Source organism: Panulirus ornatus, chromosome 37 (assembly GCF_036320965.1).
Source record: "Panulirus ornatus isolate Po-2019 chromosome 37, ASM3632096v1, whole genome shotgun sequence".
NCBI lineage: Eukaryota > Metazoa > Arthropoda > Malacostraca > Decapoda > Palinuridae > Panulirus > Panulirus ornatus.
In genome coordinates this window covers 20837807-20857356 of record NC_092260.1, presented here as the reverse complement: position 1 = coordinate 20857356, position 19550 = coordinate 20837807, and the positions used below count along the sequence as shown (strand labels likewise).

The following is a 19550-nucleotide window of genomic DNA, read 5'->3' as shown; positions in this document are numbered from 1 at the left end:
ATATATATATATATATATATTATCCCTGGGGATAGGGGAGCAAGAATACTTCCCACGTATTCCCTGCGTGTCGTAGAAGGCGACTAAAAGGGGAGGGAGCGGGGGGCTAGAAATCCTCCCCTCTCGTTTTTTTTTCAATTTTCCAAAAGAAGGAACAGAGAATTGGGCCAGGTGAGGGTAGTCCCTCAAGGGCCCAGTCCTCTGTTTTTAACGCTACCTCGCTAATGCGGGAAATGGCGAATAGTTTGAAAGAAAGAAATATATATATATATATATATATATATATATATATATATATATATATATATATATATATATATATATATATATATATATATATATATATATATATATATATATATATATATATATATATATATATATATATATATATATTACAGCAATACCCTACGTCTCAGATTTAACGAAGTAACCCCCTAAATCTAATTTCCCATATTCTATAGTTTTGCCTTGCACACAAACACACACACTCACACACACCGTCGACAGTTGACTCCTCCCTCCCAACCATTAACCCTAAACACCGCGCTGGCGAGTAGCAGACGATCAATCACCATCGATACAACTAGGCTCCGGATGGCAAAGTAACGAACCACAGGTGAGCATTATCGGAGATTGTACACTTCGTGAGGTGTTTTTCTCGGCATTCATGAAGTTTCACAGGAAAGGGAAGGATAGATAGAGAGATAGAGAGAAAGAGAGAGGAACAGAGACAGAGGAGTGAGCGTGTGTGTATAAGTCACTATTTCCTGGATACTCGTTCGTACACTTATATCAATATCTAAAAAATTGGAGTAATTGTCAGTGATCAGACCATTTCTAGCAGGTAAGGACACAATCAGACTTCATCTTTGTGTGTATATATATATGTGGGTATATATCAAAACGTACATATGCCATTTCGGGGAATCAACAAACTTGCCTAACTAGCACATTCCGCTGTTTAGACTGGCAGCACAGGGACGTAAGAATAACAGAGGAGTGAGGCTTGCAGCCACCGCTACATCGTGGAGTGGAGCTATCCTGTGAACTTTGGAAAGTGCGCGTCTACAGGTCTCAACCTTTCGATGTAGGAAGCTTCGTTATCTCCCATGGTAACAGCGAGACCCTCCCACAAGCAAGGAGACCCTCCCAGCGAGACACTTCCGGCTACAGTACATGGTTGTGAGTATTCACGTAAATTCATGCTAAACTTGGTCAGTTATGATGTCAATAGCACAGGGTCTTGTTCAACTATGTTTTCATCATTTAATCTCTGATGTGTTAGTTAAATGAGGTACTTCATTCATAATTCTGACTGTAGTTGCGTAATATATATGCAGTTTCAGGAGAATGATGAGTGTGGTTGAAAAAAAAGCTGAATGAAACGTATTTTTGGTATTTTCATGTAAACAAGCCAAGGGTGTTTGGAGAGTTTCTGTCTTAAAACTTTGTATTTTATACATTCTCAGTGGTGTTTGGGTTTACCGTACATATCCGCATCCTATGTTTGTGCACAACTGCATTAGTATATGCTTATATTTATTGCGTTCTCGTAATTGCTTGTGCAATGTGTTTTTGTGTGGTTATGTGTACTTAAATTCGTTCACTGATGTTTAAGTACAAATGTAGTTTTACATGATTATGCCAGTGCATGGTTGTATACACCCGTATGTGCATGTGTCTTTGTCATCACATTGTGGTATCGAATGGTGTATGTAGTCTGCAGCGAAGCGTTGGTTTGTGTTTATGGACTTGAATGCCTGTAGCAGCCCAAGTGCACGTGAGGCAGGAAGAGTAAATTGCAAACGAGGCCACTAGCTCGCTGCACCTCCCTCGCTGAACCTCTAGATACACAAGCGGGTACCTCCCTGATCGGCGGTTCAGTAGTTAGCTGCCACTTGCTGTGCACGCGCGGGTGTGTGTGTGTGTGTGTGTAATTACTATTTGCGTTTTATGGGGAAAATGTTTTAACTCGTGTTTCCTTGTCTCTTAACCTTGCTTATATGTACAAAGTCTTTATTCTCATACATATTTTGGACATTTATATGTCTCTTAGCCTCCGCCAGGTAACCATTTATTAACGAATTGATATCGTATTTTGGCCTCTGGTTATTCTATCCCTGCGTTTTTCGAAGAGGTATTCACTATTAACATAAGAAGAAATATACGGTCTTGTTCTTTTTTTCTTTTTCGCTCGCCATGCGTGAACACTAATCATAAATTTGCAATCGTTGGTCAGGCATGCATACGCACGTCTTTAATTGGAGGCATCCAGCATGTTGCTACCTTAAGTTTCATTAAGTTTTAATTGAAACATCGACTAAGTTACTCGCTCTCTGTGGTTATAATTAATCACACTCCCCGCCACAGGTAAAAAAAAGAAAAAGATCCTAAATTCTTTATTGCCAGTGAGTAGTTAAGACTCGCGACCCATTCATTATCAAAGGACCTCGCTCACGATACACTCTCTCCAAAATTCATACCCAGTATCACACGTAGAAGGATATACTCATGGCCAATTAATACGTTCGACGGTACACGACCTATCGACGAGAATATTCATGAGATGATTACAACCTGCAGATGCACTCGTAACATACTCACCGTGCCATTCCTAACACTCATGGCGTACTTACTGCCATCATTAGAATAACTAATTTTAGTTTGTTGACGTAAACGCAAAGTTTACTACTGTCTGAATTTTGTCATATATATATATATATATATATATATATATATATATATATATATATATATATATATATATATTCCCTGGGGATAGGGGAGAAAGAATACTTCCCACGTATTCCCTGCGTGTCGTAGAAGGCGACTAAAAGGGAAGGGAGCGGGGGGCTGGAAATCCTCCCCTCTCGTTTTTTTTTTTTTTTTTTCCAAAAGAAGGAACAGAGAAGAGGGCCAGGTGAGGATATTCCCTCAAAGGCCCAGTCCTCTGTTCTTAACGCTACCTCGCTATCGCGGGAAATAGCGAATGGTAAAAAAAAAAAAAAAAAAAAAAAAAAAAAAAATATATATATATATATATATATATATATATATATATATATATATATATATATATATATATATATATATATGTGTGTGATTAATCTTTTCAAACTTTTTAATGATTTGGCAAGGATTCTGAGAAAATATTTGATATAACATTAAAACTGTTGATAATCATGATTACGAGCTATTGAAACTGTATCATCATTATCGCACATTTATTTGAATGAAAAGGTTTATGAATAAATCATTTATCCAAATAACATGGAATATGAGTCGTGAATGAACCCCAGCAATTTTAGTCTCCTTCAGTGCAAATGAGGAGACTGCAATATTTGCAATTCCAGCCAAATTATGTACTCTGACGGCTATGAAGCACCCAGCGCATTATAGTTTGCTCTATCAAATCTCCCAATTATACCCTCGTTATGGGGCCACTACGCAGTGTACCCCAAATGAGATAGCGTATTCAGACGTTCTTTCATTCGAGTCATAATGATTTTCATAGCTGACGAGACTTGTACCACAGATAGACACACTCATGACAGACAGACGGGCACACACACACACACACACACACACACACACACACACACACACACACACACACACACGGACTGCCGCTCAAGACCCTTATTCAGTCATTAACAGCAGTGTTTCATTAAACTAGGAAACCGTGGCAGGAAGCGAGGCTAATAGGAAATGTAATATATATGATGCCCTGGGGGTATAACCAGACACGTTTCCTCTCTGTCTGTCTGTCTGTCTGTCTGTCTGTCTCTCTCTCTCTCTCTCTCTCTCTCTCTCTCTCTCTCTCTCTCTCTCTCTCTCTCTCTCTCTATATATATATATATATATATATATATGTGTGTGTGTGTGTGTGTGTGTGTGTGTGTGTGTAAGTGAATATCTTTTTCTCCCTCAAATAAAAGCAAGAATCTCCTAAGTGTGACCCACATAATTACGCATTCTGAGCGTTATGAATATCTTAAACGTGTCGGAATAAGAAGCTTGTACACCATGCGAACCTTTACAAGAAAGAATATCATTTAACGAGTTGAGAAGACTTGGGAAATATGTAATGTAAAGTAGTATGTAATTATTATTTTTTTTTTTCAACACCATCCATTTTATCACTTCTGTTCATTATGGATTAGAGGAATCTCCTGTGATGCTTTTGGCTAAAGTGAAGGTATCTGAATCTTTAACATCATCTAAATATGAATTTGCTCTCTGGAGTAAAGTGAAATAAGATAGAGAAACATCTAATGGACGAATCATGCGATATTCAGCATATATTAATTATAGGTAAAGCAGTTCAGTGAGATCTTGATAAGCACCTCGATATGAAATCGGGGGAAAAGTTTGATTTTCATAACATCTTGTCACCATAAAATGGAATCAAACTATGACACCATCTTCTACAATTTCTTACTTTGCTACTAGCACCGTGTCATCAGCAAACAATGGAAATCGACTCGTCTCCTAGGCCCCCAGTCACTCCAGTTTCCTTACAATATATATGCATTGTATCATAGCCAATAATCTATATGATAATACCGTCAAAAAAGTTACACTGTCAGAAAAACACTATAGTCATTACAGATGATCAGCTCTGTAAGCAGAATAGCTACCTTCAAATTACTGTAACTTTTTGATTTCAGAAACTGCCATACTGTAAGTAGTGTGTGTGTGTGTGATTTGTGGATAGCCATATCTACAGAAAAATACTTTATATATATATATATATATATATATATATATATATATATATATATATATATATATATATATATATATATATTTCATTCAGTAGTCCCATGTAGAGTGTTAATGTTCTCTTTTTTTTTCATCACACAGACCGTGAGTACCAGAGTGTGGGTGGTGGTAAAAGGACCTTACAGACTTGTTGGCTTGTGTACACGGTTTTCAAGGTAGCTCCGGAGATCCTGCAACATACACCACACGTATGCTGTACTCGGGTAAGATTTATGATTAGCAGTAACGTAGTATTTTTGTAGTCTTTAGATTTTTTCGGAGCATTTTTGTTTCTCGCGTGCGTTGGCGAATTATGGTCGGCTGTGGATAATGCCAGGGATGATTAGCTTTGTATTATAAGATTTGAAGAATATTTGAGCGTTTGATGAATAGATTGGGTATCGGTAAGGGATCATACGGCATCTGTATTACCTGCGTCATAAACGCACACGAGATACAGGAACAGACCTGAAATGGCTGTCGCCTTCGGGAATGCCAGAATTTCAGTTTTATTAAACTGCATCTTAGGCATAACCAGCCTAGCTATCTGTCGTTCAGACAGATAGCTATCAATTTCAGCGAAACTTTGCGTTCATTTGATTGGCGAGGGTCGCTCTCGCAAACCTTTTCCAAAATCGACGAAATTTTGAGTGTTTTCTGGTGTTGAATGCAACGAAGTTTCACGGGTAGACTTCTCAAGACGTTCTTAGGTATTCCTTCCCTTCACAGGTCCATATTGGAATTCCCTGATAACTGGCAACATTTTGCGTGAAACCCCAGGAGATTGAACCCCCGGTAATTGAAACCCTCGGTGATTGAACCTCGGTGATTGAAACCCTCGGTGATTGAAACACTTGGTGATTGAAATTCCGGTGATTGAAACCCTCAGCGGTTGAAACCCTCGGTGGTTGAAACCCCCTGTGATTGAAACCCTCGGTGGTTGAAACCCTCGGTGATTGAAACCCCCTGTGATTGAAACCCCCTGTGATTGAAACCCCCGGTGATTGAAACCCTTTGTCATTGAAACCCTCGGTGATTGTTAACCCCTGTGATTGAAACCCTCGGTGATTGAAACCCCTGTGATTGAAACTCCCTGTGATTGAAACCCCCTGTGATTGAAACCCTCGGTGATTGAAACCCCTGTGATTGAAACCCTCGGTGATTGAAACCCTGTGATTGAAACTCCCTGTGATTGAAACCCCCGGTGATTGAAACCCCCTGTGATTGAAACCCCCGGTGATTGAAACCCCCTGTGATTGAAACCCTCGGTGATTGAAACCCCTGTGATTGAAACCCTTTGTCATTGAAACCCCTGTGATTGAAACCCTCGGTGATTGAAACCCCTGTGATTGAAACCCTTTGTCATTGAAACCCCCGGTGATTGTTCCTTAGTTGCTGGACGTAAATGGGACTTGGGATAACACCATAACCTGATGTAACAGACCATTCCAAATGTCATATCTGTGTGATGTCTCGATTTGCTTTTGTTCTTATCTCATCACTGATATGTCAACGTCAGTGGCATTTTCCGTATCTCTCCAGCGACAGGATCGCGTGACAAGTCTCTATAGGGCATTAGGGAAAGAGTAGTTAGTGACAGTGAACAATGACGTACTGTAGATTTAGATACTTCAGAAAGCCGTTGATAACTAAGGTGATACTCCCAGAAAGATTCTGTGTTAGTTGAGATGAATTGCTCATAGCTTTGTTGGTATCATCCGTGACCTCCACTCATTGGTGGACACGTGACCTTCGTTCATCGGTGGATACGTGACCTCCACTCATTGGGGGACACGTGACCTTCGTTCACTGGTGGATACGTGACCTCCACTCATTGGTGGATACGTGACCTTCGTGCACTGGTGGATACGTGACCTCCATTCATTGGTGGACACGTGGCCTTCGTGCACTGGTGGATACGTGACCTCCATTCGTTGGTGGACACGTGGCCTTCGTGCACTGATGGATACGTGACCTCCATTCGTTGGTGGACACGTGGCCTTCGTGCACTGGAGGATACGTGACCTTCATTCATTGGTGGACACGTGACCTTCGTTCACTGGTGGATACGTGACCCCCATTCATTGGTGGACACGTGGCCTTCGTTCACTGGTGGATACGTGACCTCGATTCATTGATGGATATGTGACCCACTTTCATCAGTGGATGCATGACCTCCATGCATTGGTAGGCACGTGTCTTCATGCACTGGTAAATGTTACTTGTCGACATTTAATGATCCTTCAGATGTCTTTAAGTAACTAATGGCTAGGTCGAAACGCCTTGAATAATAAATGACGTATACAGCAGATATTTGATAGAAAACAGTTTTATGTCATATATAAAGTGAAATATAATATGGTGTTCTTGGGTTCGTGTGACAGACAACCATCATATTCACGAATTCGTCTGTTAGGCGAAGATGATGAATGCGGTAAAGCCTCGGAGATCATAATTGGGAATACGTTACCAACACAAAGGAAGATGCTTGTGGCATCTGGCTCGGGGACAGGTGGGGGAGAAAGAAGTCCGTCACAATTTTACGAAGTGAGTCTCAAATCTTCACTCTCTTCGTCCCTCCAGCTTGCAGGAAATATGAAGAACTTGCGACTTGAAAAGTTCTGATGTTTCCTGGAGATCTCGTCGAGTGGTGACTTCAGTGTCGGGAAATATAAGCGAAAAGTAATTTTTTTTTCTTTTTTTCTTCATCCACGAAAGATGTTCCCCCAATCCTGGGTGGGATCGGGCGTGGGATACGATACATTTAGGTCGGGATGGAGGGGAGTGGGTGAGGATTATGAATGCTTAAGGGGTAGTGGCGGTGTCAACCTGCATGTCAGAAGTAGGAGGAGGAGGAGGAGGAGGGATGGATGCTGGGAGTGACGCCAGCTGTGTTGAGAGGTCAGACCTTTCGTATTTTCATGATTACACAGGGAATGACCCAAGGTGACGGAGGTGGTGGTGCTCCTCCTCCTCCTCCTCCTCTGACAGAGGTCGTTCTTGCCGCTCGATTTGGGGACGAGAACCGTGTACTGCGGACTCCTAACTCGCCTCCAAAGATCACGTGTGTATTGAATTACATTCTCTTTGCATAGGTAATGTAACGCCATTTTTTAAGAAAATGGGACTTGGAGTTCTCGTTTGATGTAGTTAACGCCTGTGGCTGAAAGATGCATAATTGAGCGAGGGTAGTGATTAAAAAACAATGTCTCTTGGAGACATTTAGAAACGAGTGTTCATATGGGTCACGGGTGGGGGGGAGATGAAAGTATATATATATATATATATATATATATATATATATATATATATATATATATATATATATTGGGATGACATCTACTTGGCAAGGCGAGAAGGAAATTAATAACAAGAGAAACTCTGGATGTATTGGTTGACGATATAGTCAAATAGACTCTCCAAGCTAAGCTGGAACGTTGCTGGCAACGCGCTGTGTTGCCACATGGAAAGAACGAAAATTGAAACGAACGTAGGAAGCTTCTGGCTTGAAGATGATGACTCCAGCGACAGCTGTAGATAGAAGCGTGTCCTCGACTCCTCAAAATGCAGGTGTAATCGAGACGATCCCAATGTTGGCTGTGGAAACGGCACGCTGCTTTCGAGTCCAATTGCCGCTGGAGGGCTACGATAGGCTGCTGGCGCGGAGCTCGTGGAAAACCCGGCCACTTGTAAGGTTATTTTGCCCTAGGGCTTGTGCTCTTATCGCCTTGTGTGTGGGAGAGGGATGGCAGGTTTAACTCGCTGTCACATTTCGTGTTGCATCAATTCTATCCCTTCGACAGCAGCTGCGGGAGTTCTTGGGGAAAAGTTCTTGATGGACAAAGTCGCTGCATCAGGCAGCGCATGTCATGGTTAACATGTGAATGACACGTCTCTATTGGGTTGTGGGAAATCTTTGCTTGGGTGTCAAAATGCAGCGATTTACAACCCTATTTTTCCAAGTATATTTTCTGTGTTTTCTTGTCACGATAGGTGATGTATGTGGGTATATATGTATACTAACATACACCTTGCATGTATTTCCAAAATTTCATCAGAGTCCATTAAGATATCTTTATACATTGTGGAGTACAGTTCTGTAGCCTGTCTTATCCAGGACAAACTAGTTTATTTCTCGTATCAAAACCTTTTCATGAAATTTGTTAGTTTAATTCAGTTATCTTTCAAATTCTCTTCTCATGCTTCTTTGTGGATCTATAGATATCGTTCTCTGTCCATATCTGACTGAAATGCCGCCTCTCATGTTTCAGTAATTATCATTGCACTCTTTCGTTTCGCTTTATTTCTTCAATTTTTGGAAATTTTATATAAAAAAAAGTTTATCATGCTAATGATAACAAGTTGTGGGCTATTGATGGGCAAGAAATTTCTGGCATGGACTCATAAAACAATAGAAAGAACTTGTTTTTGTTCTGGATTGAAACCAGCTGGGCTCTTGACTTTGAATTCAAACCTTTATAGACAGAGTTATCTGTGACAGGGACAAAGGATCGAGGGAAAACTGTGGTTAATCGTTCAAACCGCTTTCATATTCACGGTCGTTTGAATACCACTGACCCAAATATATTTCGTGACAGGAAAAGCTAGGATCGAACCCACCATTTAACTTCCATCAGTCGAACGCTGACGGCTATCGGACGAAGGTTGTGTATACCAGACACTATGAAATTTCACCAGCCAACAGTCAGATATACGAAACATCTTGCAGAAAATTAAGCAAGATCAGAAAAAGAAAAAAAAAAAAAGCGTTGCTTAGAGCACGCTGGGGACAACCCTTGTATATTCTAGTCTCTGTTCATGTTCTCGTACTTGGTATCATATTCATTATAACGAACGCCTCTTTGGCCTTGCCTTTTATTGTTCATTCCAAGTAGTCTTCTTGTTTTTATTTTTGTTCTTTTCCCCTTGCCCTAAATACTTCACAGTTGGCAATAACCGTACGGAGCCAACAGCAAATACCAGTACCTTCTGGAGGAGTAGGAGGAGGAGGCGAAACAAACCGTAATCTCAGACTACAACATGGAGCAGCAGGCATGTATTATGAGAGGCAATATGCTCGCACCCAGCGCCAGCAGTGGCGACCCGTCATCGGCATTGCCAACATAAACACCACTCCCGTGACTTTGCTCCAGGAGTCATGAGGCATTAATAGCCAGCGTCGCCTCGGTCCCCTCCTGCTCAGGTGATTACACCTAATTGCTTCCCGGAATTACTGGATAATCGAGGATTAGACGCTGACTTCGTAATGAGAAGGATGGTTCGTCTTGGGGTTGTATTTTGTCATAGAAATCTGATTATCCTTTACACACATACACACACACACACACACACACACACACACACACCTCTCTCTCTCTCTCTCTCTCTCTCTCTCTCTCTCTCTCTATATATATATATATATATATATATATATATATATATTATATCCATTCGGGTAGTCACTTGTTTACCAAATGGCGTCCTATTACGTCTCTTCGTGGTATACCAACTGACTTATATTTCTTGTATCTCGCTCTGATGATGTGATCATTACACGAAAGTGCACTTGGGAACTTATTGTGTTTCATTTCCCCGTGGTAAGAAAGGGATACTTTGTAAATGTTGTGAAGCATGACGAGATCTTAGATCTATATTCATTCTTAACGGAATCAACTAAAAATTAAACAAATAGATATGTTTTTAAATCCCAAATGGAGTTGGAAATGCTCCCACTTGATCACAAGTGACCTTGATCTCCAAATGCTTCTTATTTCAATTTCTTGGTCTCTTTATGTCCTTGACGTAATTGAAAGAGTAACGGAGCAAAAATTATGAACTTTATCCTTGTAAGTTCTCTCTGTTTCCAGTATTCTTGATTGTATGAAGATGTTGATAAATGCTCAGCAAAGAGACTCCTGGATAATAGCCCACGTTAACCGAGAGACTGATTAAACGATTATATGTAAGAGATCCCCGGGGTATGGAGTCTGTAAATATAAGGGACGACACTAGATACGGGAAAACAAATCTAGAAAACGCTCTTTTCTCGGAAAAGTTCGAAAACGGTGTGTGTGTGAGGACTTGGGGACGTTTTCGGGAATACGTTTTCTAATTATTTACAGACGTCGAGGTAAGTCTTAGGTGATAACGCTTTCTGTTTTATAAACATAGCGATAGATTCCTCTCCAAAATGATTCGATCCCGCTCATTTAGAGGTCTTAAGTTTAAAACAAGACGAGTCCTTTTATCATCCTATGGTTCCTTAACCATAATTTAGGTAGCGTTTTATGATCTACGATTAAAGAACAAAAGGAGAGAAAGAAGAACCCCGATACGCGTTCGTTTAACGCTGTCCAATATGAAATCCAAGTTTATTTTAGATGATTTTCAACAAAATGTGACCAAAGAAAAAAAAAAAAAGGGGGGGGGGGGGTGAAGAAAAAAATGACAGAAGTCAACGTAGAAAGAAAAACCACGACAAGACTCCTTGCATGTCCTTTTTTATTCCCTGAATACATTCCTCCAATTTTATGCCTCGCTGATTTCGAAAAATGGGCGTCATTTAGGTCTGGCCGTGAATGAAACATCTCAGGCACGGTATTCTCCAAATGCAAGTTTACACAGAATATTTTACGGCGTTTTTAGTAACCATTATACCAGCGGTTGAGCTGTATTGTAATCCTCGCTCTTTTATGCTCTCTATTGCAAATGTGTGGGAGTGTGTTGTTAACATAGTGTAGTGGTGATAAAGTGTGGCTTTTACTTCTTCCAGTTGGGACGTGTGGCCTAATGGTTTATTTCTAAGGCACGTATTTTTCCTGCGGATGTGTTAACGTTAAGGATCCATTACTGTCGTGGGTCTGCATAGGAGTTGCTGATGACGAGGTTTCGATTCGCAGTCATCGTGTTTATATACACTGAAGAGGGAGGTATTGGAACACTCATAGGGGTTTCATATGTCTCGAACTTGCTCTGCTGTCGCATGATTTTTTTTTAAGGTTAAGTAGGCTGTCCGTTGCTCTGCTGTCATACGAGATTTTATGCTTGATTTAGCTGTCGTTATTCACAGTTTCATCATTCAATTTATTCCCATGACCCACTAATCTCTTGTTTTAGAAGTACTTCTTTTTTTTCTTTACTCTTTTCTAACAAGTTTCATGCTTACTTTTATGCTTTTTTTTTTCTGGATGACATCATTAAAACTAGTTTAAAAACTTAATATTTGTGATTGGATCACCTCTTACTCTTCTCTCTTCCATGAAAGGCACTTTAACCTTTCCATGTAAATCGGCTCTTATAATTCCGGTACCATCTTTCTTGTCCTCCTATACACCCTCTTTGCCGGATTTTTCTTCTTCCTTAATCGCTTCCACCAAAACTGAGAAGCATAGTTTTGGTCTAGCCCACTGCATTGTGCGTAAGGCTTTCGGAATATTTCTTTATACACTTGAGTGGTATTCTGCTCAGGTGAGACTCTGGCGACAGGTTATCGACAAAACCTACTCCCATATCCTTCTCACACACAGTTTCCTGCAGCTTATTTTTTTGTCGTAAATATTCATCTCGTGGCCTTCTTTCACTTCATCCCATCCTCATTACTTTGCATTTACGTGGGTTGGATCTCGTTAACTTTATATCAAAACCACTTTGGAGCCTGGCTACGTGACTTTGTAGGTTGATGTCGTCATCCTCACTTTTCTTTGAAGGTATAGGAATGCGTGCGTATGTAATAGGTTCCCTTGGCACTTGCAAGAAAGAAGGATCGAGTAGGCGAAAGAATATGAGATGTTAGGGAGAGCTGTGGCAAGATTTGAGAAGACCTTACAAAGGCTTTGAGCCGGTGTGGTGGTGTTCACGTTTGTGTGGTAGAGATGAATTCAGAAGGAAAGAGGATATGTTTGCCATGCACTGACGCTTTTGATTGTCTCTGTCAAGATTGCTTCTCATGGTTGTCAAATACTACAGTCGTTAAGAAAGTAATTGCCAGGTTTTAAACTTGTGAATTCTAGTGATTTGGCATTGATCATGACAGAGTGAGATAAAGCTGAAGGAAAGACGGTCAACAGTTTAGAATACTTAACTCAAGTCTGCGTAGTAAAGCAAAAAACGAGCGTTAAATCAAACGATAATACAAAATGCTATTCCTGAAAATAGCATATGGAATCCCATAGAATTCTGTAGTACTCTTTATCATTACGTAGTCAACAATTGCCCTAATTTTCTCGGAAAACTGGTACGTTAGTTGAAGACAATGAAGTCGTACTAGGTATCTTAAAAGTATTTTTTTATATCCGTATTTACCAGTGAAGACACGAGCGTTTCAAATCCAGATCCACAGACAATGAGAGAGAAGTGTGCAGCGTAATGACATGTACAGACAAGGTATGACGTTGGTAAGGAACGGAATGAAAGTAAATAAAACGGCAGGTCTTGATGAAGCTTAACCGAGAACAACGTCAGAAACAAATTACTTTCTGCAGGGAAAGTTTCACACGATAGGAAGTTTGCCAGAGTAACGATAATATTCAAACTGGGTCTTTTCCAGGAAATTATCTAGTTAGCTTGACGTCTGAATTTGGCAGACTTATGCAAATCATGATTCGAAATAAGATTGTAAACTATTTGGAAAATCATGACTGGACGATTGCAAAATGATTTTTGGCGAAATTGATCCGTTCTGACAAAACTGCTTTATTTTCGAAATAATCAACTTATAAGATGAAATTATAGTAGTTGATATAATTGATTTGGATTTCCATAAAGTGTTTGATAAATTTACGTATCGCGGATTATTTACAAAAGTTGTCACATGGCACAAGTGGTGTCATGCCTAACACAGATAACGATTTGAATGGCCATCAACAATAGGAGTGATTAACGTCGAGTAGACACTGCATAGAAGCGGTGGAAAAGGGGAACATGTAGAATTATAGGTTTCACTGGCAAGGCATTCAACCCCGTGTCCAAATACTAGTCTTTACTCTCCACATTTCACTTGTGCGTTGCCACCTTAAATATTGTGTTCAGCTTTGGTCATCCTACTTGTAACAACAACAACAAAAATAGAGTACAGTTGTAGCTCCCATGTTAACCTGCGGATAAGGATGGAAACCCAGTAAGAACTGTTTAAAAACTAAGCTTATTTGACCAAGAGAGAAGAAAGCCTGGAGGCGATATGATACAGCTATGATAAATGAATAAGGGCTTTGATAGTCTTGATCTAAGGAATTGTTCAAGGATGTAGCAATGGATGCAAAGCTTGAGGGCAAAAGTTGTACTTCGAATTAAAGTCCATAAGTTTACGTGTTAAAATGATGAACATATATAATAGTTTACGAATAAAAGTGATGGAAAGTAGATACACTTGGAAAAAAGATAAACTATAGATATTTTACTTAAAGTCCATTACTGTATTTTCCTGCGTCTCCGGCGTTTCCAGGTAATTCTCTTCTGTTTCTGATCCCTTCAGCTACCACAAACGGCCTGGAAAGGACCCCAGTGGTCTTTTGCTGTATCCAATCCTTTGTATTCCAGTGAAGTTCGTTCGGTTAGGAAAGGAGAGAGGACTTTGTGGGTGGATGTGTTCATAAGAAGCTAGAGGGGTAGGTAAAAGGAATAGTGCCGTTAAGTCGCTGATGATTTGATTTAGGCAACGAGATGGTCTTCATTTTTTTTAGTTGTATAGTTAAATGATGGAAGAGAGTAAAGGTGTAAAATATAGAAGAACAGGAGTGAAAGCTAATACATTATACCCTTCCAATTATTTGTACAAATCTGGGTGTAAGACACTATTCGTTGATTTCATTCAATATATTGAAGATCCTGTGATCGACCTGTTCAGCGGAGCCGAGTTCGCGCGCTACTTAACATTTGGATGTTACGTAGTTTCATTATCGTGTATTGTCGAAATCCCCGGTCAAAAAGCGGTTCTGTACATAGTGATAATTTATTTTAATATATATTCTTTGAAAGCGATGGTTTCGAACGCTATGATTCCTTACACTACTCACATTTCTCCTTTTTGTTTTTACCCCTCTTGCCTCAGAACTCTCGCTTCTTTTTCATTTCATACATTTTTTTTTTTTGATTTTCATGTCTGTCTTCAGTTTGCCTTATTTTGATATTTTTTCTTCAATGTTTAGCTTCGATTAGTGACTTTTGTCAGTGACTGTTGGCTATATTGAGTGAAAGTACGTGTCGATACAACATAGGAACGAAATGAAATCCACCCTGGTAAAACCTGTGGCTTTGTGACCACCAGAGAAAGATATTAACCTATTAGGAATAATGATCTTGTCGTGTGGTTACTAACCTCTTCGTTCTCCTCTTTTTCCATGGAGTGATTAAAGAAAAATGAATTATGTAATGGGCAACGGAGATGCAGGAGCGATCATGACTGTTGTTTCTCGACATTCTTAATTTTCATGTAGCCGACATGGCACTTAGAAACTGCGTTGATGGTTCCATAAACTCTTTTGACATTTACGACAAGTTGATGGGGAGCATCTTAGCCATAAAGATGCTTCTGTGGTTTTGCATAACAAGTTCGTGTTGAGAATGTATAATTAAAAAAAGAGTATAATGAAACAAGAGTGTGATCTACCAGCTACAATTTGTTTCAGCAACAGTTATTATAAACGACCTTCTTTACGAGTTCACTCGTTTCCTAATTATTCCCTGGAGGTGTTGCGTGTACTTTATGGGTTCTGACTTGACCAAAAGGTAATCTGTCTTATCGGTAGAACATTACCAACGATTATGTAATCCCATATAGGCATGTCAAGTCGCTCTTTTTCTACCGTAAACGCAAATGCACTGGCAATGGAGTGAGACTAGAAAATAAAAAAGGAACTCCAGATCATTCCCGTTTTCAGTGATCGATCGGAAGTCAGAGAAAACGGCAGCCGAACGGCACAGTAAACTAGAAATTAAACATTGGGTTACGGTGGCATTTTGTATTATGAATTTGGATATTAGTTTATGATTAAAAAAGGCAGTTAGATAGTTACCATCAGGGTACCGATCTAGCCACTGGAGCCTAAAAACTGGTTCTTTTGATGTTGGCTTAATCAAAGGATAGTAATCCAACGCTCTGCTAACTAGATGCGAATGTACACAGATGATTTTTGTTTGTATTTACTTGTATGTGTGTGTGTGTGTGTGTGTGTGTGTGTGTGTGTGTGTGTGTGTGTGTATAAGACTTTTGATGCATTGTATGTAAAAAGATTGACAGAAGTAAACTTTATCAATTGCGTACATGTGAACGTCACAATAAAAAGCTTATTGCGGTGATGAAAAGTTGTTGCACTGCACAACTACCATTTTAGCCCTGTTTCTACATGCAGATGAGACGTACTCGAAGGAAATGAAACGAGCAAATTGGCGTAACAATATCTCTTAACGAAGCGACTCGTTATCGATCCAAATGGAAATCATGATCCAATATCTATACAGAAATAAGATTATCACAGCGTTCTGTCAACGTGGTCATTCCTCAAGTCTCGTTACTATATCGGTATATAGTGCCGCCACAGGGGTGGGTTACAATGCCCCATAGCTTGACGACCGATCGAGACCACTCTCCCCCAACCCTAGCCAAGTACCAGCCTTTCTTCCTTCATCCACCACCACCACCACCACCTACAAAACGTATGTGCGACGTTGTGATCAGAATACTAGTCTCTGTCTCTGTCTCTCTGTCTGTCTGTCTGTCTCTCTCTCTCTCTCTCTCTCTCTCTCTCTCTCTCTCCCTCCCAAGTAACGTCGGTTCGTCCCAGTGGCCTCTCGTCCCTCGTCATGCACTGCCAACAACAGGATGCTTTACTGTCTGGCTCCTGAGGTGCCGGGTAGCGCCGGAGACCCTGTAGTACTTCAGACACGCTCAAGATCTCCGTCCCGTTTGTTGTGGAGCCCGAGCTAAGCAACTGTCTTTCTGAAGGGATTTCTCCGTGTATAGTTTTCCGTCTCCCTAGGGCCAGTGTTGATACAGATGTGTCACGAACGTGTCGCAGCTTCGGGACTCTTGGATATGTCAACACTGACGCCCATGCAAACACGTACGGAGAGGAGATTACGGATGTGTACACAAATACGTACGCGCGCCCAGACAGATGGAAAGATGGATGGTCAGGCAAGTCGGACAAGGTTATACGTGGGTAGACAATTAGCCAGCTGGCGTGTGTGTGTGTGTGTGTGTGTGTGTGTGTGTGTGTGCGAGAGAGAGAGAGAGAGAGAGAGAGAGAGAGAGAGAGAGAGAGAGAGAGAGAGAGAGAGAGAGAGGAGAGAGAGAGAGAGAGAGGTACAGACGTATATAGTGCGCATGAAGACACACAGGCACACATACACCCACACCCAGAGGCTGTCGTACAGACTGACCGTCCAAATGACAGACAAACAGACAGACAGATCAATACACACACACACACACACACACACACACACACACACACACACGCAATGTACAAAGGCAAGACACACGTGAAAGAAAATACAGTTTTTGCAGTGTTTGTCTCGTGATGAACCAGACATCATACCGGCCTAATGTATCGCTTAGCAAAGGTGTCATTCCATCTCCGCTTCGTGGGGTGTCTCGCAAAATCCAGACTCGCCTGAGCTTTTCGCGAAATACGCAATTTTCTGCCCCGGATGTACCTTTTCTTTGATCTCGAATCACAAAAGAGTTTTCAGAATTAAATTCCTCTGTATTAGAACCCAAGAAAACGGGAAATTCTACTTCAGAGGTCGAGCAAAGGCGAGAAATCTGAGAAATGTTTGTTCGCTCTGCTAGAAATATAGTTGGCGAAGCCTTTGAAATTAATTTTTGGACTTTTTGTATTGCCGTTGTGTTCTGTGAGGGGGATTTTTGGGCTTCTGTAGATGGGGGTAACAGCCAGAGGGGGCCCCCCATACAATGGCGTTGGATGTTTTGACTCCTCTGCCAACACTTTTGTATCTTATAAAAGATCTTTGGAGTTGACTTTCCTTTTTCTCCTTGACAACTTCTACGTCAGCTGGTTATGAGGAATCCCTACATCTGTCTACGTCTACTGATGCATTGAAGACACATAATAAGGTTTCTTTTGAGGCATGAAAAAGGTTTTGTTTTCGATTAAGAAGATGGTTTGATGATGGGAGGGACGTTCTTGAACACTAATTGCAAAAACTGGAATCTAAATTCACAAGACAACCCCATACTTTTAGTCCTTACCGACTTTCCATTGGTGAACCGAAAACCTTTTACCTCGATAAGTATCAAAGGTCTGTACTCTTCCAGTGGCACGGAAGCATTTTCAGTTAAGTGGGATTTTTCTGGTCCCCTAATTCAGGCACACGCGAGCAACGACCAACACCGCACCTCTTACCTTCACACCAAATACTACAAGAGCATTTCTCTTTAAACACTTCTCCTCTCTCTCTCTCTCTCTCTCTCTCTCTCTCTCTCTCTCTCTCTCTCTCTCTCTCTCTCTCTCTCTCTCTCTCTCTCTCTCTCTCAGAGGATATTTGATATCACATATTTAGACAGCAAACACAGAGACGATGCTGCGTCCATCTGTTGGTAGTACGCGATACGTCACGATTCCACGTTCTAATTGCAGTTCAGGGTAGTGTACACACGACAAGGCACTAGTGCTGGACTCGTGTTATTTTCCAGTGGAATCGACGTGTGTGTGTGTGTGTGTGTGTGTGTGTGTGTGTGTGTGTGTGGGGCTCTGGTTCCAGTTCAGGGTACAGAGTCATGATGATATAGTGGGTACTTCTGTAAGTGTCATGTATGATGCAACGAAACCAGAGCCTCCTCTGTCCACAGCCAAGCCTCACAAACCTTTCTGTGTCTCGCCTGAACCTTTTCATATTCCTTGGTTCAACTTTACGCTCCATCGCATGAACATCTCTCACCTCCTGTATGCTCAGGCCCCGATAACTTTTTATTGTTTTCATTCGCAAATCTTCACTAACATCTTCCACAAAGCATCCCTATGAATACTGTCATTTACATTCTCCAGATCATGAAATACCACATAAAAAATCCTTTTTGTTTCTCGAAGTATTTGATCATACAGTTTCTTCAAAGCAGACACCTGATCCAACCATTCCTTACCACCCCTGACAACACATTGCTCCCCCTCAATATCATGCTCTGTATATGCTACGACTCTATCATCCCTTTCCCATATAACGTAACAGGTATACTTGACTTTCCTACAACCGTGTAATTCGAAAATCTAATTTTGTCCTCCTTGCCTTTACACATTAGCACTATATAGGATACCCGCTTATCCTCAGTCGTCATTATAATCTCTCCCCCTTTCTCAAGAAATTGAATTGCAATCCCATCCACTCCCTTCTTTGCCACACATCGTCTAATGCAAGGCTTTCACCACTTAGTCTCATTTCGCCGCAAGCTTTCTAATGAATCACTGACATCGCATACCTCCGTGTTCAGAACAAACCCATCGATGGATAATGAGAAGGAGAGAAGTTTAGAATGATGACATTTACATGAGATTCTAAGAGTGAAGAAGATGCAAGACTTGTGTGAGTCACCCTTGTTAATGATATTCTCTAATTGTCTTGTTGCCAGTTTTGCGTTGAACTGTATTGTTGTTGCATTGGGTGTGAAGGTTAAGTGAGAATTAAATGTGATGGACAGTATGGGCGTTGGGGGAGGAGTGGTAAGTAAGCGCACAGGTATTGGGTAAGAGTTGATGATTTAGAGATAGTGGATATGGGGTCAGGGAATGGTAGGGCATTAAGCATGAATCTAGCACAGGTTTTAAGAGTAA

General features: G+C 40.8%; 1 long non-coding RNA gene across 1 annotated transcript in view; it reads left to right on the top strand.

Annotated features, from left to right (window-relative positions):
- The first annotated feature begins 537 nt into the window (after window positions 1-537).
- LOC139760565 (uncharacterized) overlaps window positions 538-19550 on the top strand; it is a 279689-nt gene continuing 260676 nt past the window's right edge. Inside the window, exons 1-3 of the long non-coding RNA XR_011715364.1 lie at window positions 538-619; window positions 969-1185; window positions 4870-4991. This is a non-coding gene — a long non-coding RNA (uncharacterized lncRNA). The remainder of the gene's footprint in view (window positions 620-968; window positions 1186-4869; window positions 4992-19550) is intronic.